The following is a 2878-nucleotide window of genomic DNA, read 5'->3' on the forward strand; positions in this document are numbered from 1 at the left end:
GAAGTGTCTGCTCATTTCCTTAGCCCATTTATAGCAATTGGACAGACCAAAGAAATTAAAGGAATATGAATAGGAAAAGAAGATCTCAAACTATCACTAGTTGTTGCCAATGACATGATTCTATATTGAGAAGAACCAAAAAGTTCCACCAGAAAACTTTTAGAACTCAGAAGTGAATTCAGTAAAGTAACAGTATATAAGATCAACACTCATAAATAAATCTAATGCATTTTTATTCATAAGTGATGAATCCTCGGACAGAGAAATTAAGAAAACTACCCCATTCACAATAGCCTCAAAAAAAAAAATACTTGGGAATCAATCTAACAAAAGAGGTGAAAGACCTCTACAATGAGAACTACAGAACACTAAAGAAAGAAATTAAAGAAAACCTTAGAAGATGGAAAGATCTCCCTCCCATGTTCTTGGATAGGCAGAATTAATATTGTCAAAATGGCCATACTACCAAAGTGCTATACAGATTCAATGCAATTCCAATTAAAATCCCAATAATGTACCTCATAGAAATAGAGAAAGCAATCATGAAATTCATTTGGAAAAATAAGAGACCCAGAATAGCTAAAGCAATCCTTAGCAGGAAAAGCGAAGCAGGTGGTATCCCAATACCAGAACTTCAACTACAGAGCAATAGTAACAAAAATGGCATGGTATTGGCACCAAAATAGGTAGAATAGAGGACACAGAGACAAACCCACATCCATACAGTTATCTCATACTAGACAAAGGTGCCAAAAACATACAAAGGAGAAAAGATAGCCTCTTCAACAAATGGTGCTGGGAAAACTGGAAATCCATATGCAGCAAAATGAAACTAAACCCCTATCTCTCACCCTGCACAAAACTCAACTCACAATGGACCAAGGACCTTGGACTCAGACCAGAGACCCTGCATCTGATAGAAGAAAAAGTAGGTATAAATCTTCATCATGTCAGCTTAGGACCAGACTTCCTTAATATGACTCCCAAAGTGCAAGAAATAAAAGCAAGAATCAATAATTGGTATAGATTCAAACTAAAAATCTTTTTCTCAGCAAAGAGTTTTCTAATATTTACATTTCTCTTTGTGGGTCTCCAGATTACTATGACTGTGTCAATAGGCTAATTACCAAAATGATAGCTCTCTGAGTCAGGCCATTTTACAGTCAAACATGGCTCTTAGTCATTATCACGAATCAGCTGGACTTGAATGTTGCTGAGTTACCTTTGTTACATAAACTTAACACAGCGTAATTTTGATTAATTAAGTTCTTGGAGATGCCTGTCATAGAGTGTACCTTTGTTTCTTAGTATTACCCTCTGATAGCTGTCACAACCTTTTTTTTTTTTTTTTTTTTTTGCAGTGCTGGGGATTGAACCCAGGGCCTTGTGCTTGCAAGGCAAGCACTCTACCAACTGAGCTATATCCCCAGCCCTCTGTCACAACTTTCTGATCTTTATGTGCAAATTGCTGTAAAATTAAGATGAGTCCATTTCAGGGTACTCTTCAGTGGGAGAGTAACACTGGGTCATCTTTATACCAAATAAGAGTAAAATTTCTAAAAAGCTAAAGGGTTCATGGTTGTAGTGCTGGGTTGGGACATCTTTGTTATTGCTGAAAACTATGAAATAAACTAAGCGGAAGGCTTCTTTTATCTTCATCAGTCTAATTTATACTTTCCTCTTTCCCCAGTTAAGGGGATTGTCAGGCCCTAATCTTGGCCCGCCTTTAGGCCCCGATTCTCCGTAATCTCTTCTAAAGCAGTTTCCTCAGCAATAAGGATTTGGGCTTGAAGACAGCTGCTTTGACCTTTGAGGTAGAAGATGATGTGACATTTCATCCAGATGCCAAGGAAATAATAAGTATGATGGAGATGTTCATATCCACAAGGGATGGAATAAATAACAAGGATATAAACTTCCAGTTCCTCAAAGTACCCATAAGTTTACAATTACTGGATCTTGAAACATGGTGGTAATTTGTTAAATGGTGAGAGAAAACTAATACAGGGTATTTATGACGCGCAGTCACAATGAGCACCTGCTGTTTAGATATTACAATGTGCTTGCGTAGAAAAACAACTTGAAAGAATGATAAACGCTGATAGCAGTTATCAATGGGGGTGAGCGATTGAGTGGCTTTTACTTTATTCCTTACACTTTCTTGAATGTTTGAAAGTTTAGGATGAGAATATGTTACTTTAATAATCAGATGGGAAAATAACAATTTTTTAAAATAACGATTTCAGATGTAACTGAAATCTACTACTATACCCCTTTGAGGTTGTAGTAGATTTCAACTGAAATCTTGAGGTTGTAGTAGATTTCAGTTACATAACCAATAAGAATGTGTTTTTGTGAATTATCTAGTATCATGAAAATACAATGTAGTAAATTTTCCTATGCCCATAAGTTCCCCTCCTTACTTAGAATTAATAGGACTGATGCCTTCAGGTATGTTTAGTTTCAGAATTTTATTTTAAAGAGATATCTGGAGCATATGATAATTCTATGGTATTCTTACCAAAGAATTATTTATAATTATAATGGTCAAATTGTAACAATTTTTGTAATGAACTCTCATTAAATTTTCCTAAAAATAGAAAAAAAGTACACATCATATACCATTTTGAACTTATTTCTTTAAAATTTCGAAATGATGAGTTTGGTTTCAAAGATTTACAGAATATTATAAAGCAACTTCTTCACAATAAAATCCAAGATAAAAATATTTTTGCAGGTTGAAAATTAATTAGAAGGTGTAAGTAAATTATAAATATATTTTGGCCAACTGATGTACTTAAAGGCACTTCAGAACTTGTCTAGTGAAGATACTAGATGTATACAGACGTGACAAATTTGATGGAGTCCACTCTAGAAG

This window comes from Sciurus carolinensis, chromosome 4, assembly GCF_902686445.1.
Source record: "Sciurus carolinensis chromosome 4, mSciCar1.2, whole genome shotgun sequence".
NCBI classification, from domain to species: Eukaryota; Metazoa; Chordata; class Mammalia; order Rodentia; family Sciuridae; genus Sciurus; species Sciurus carolinensis.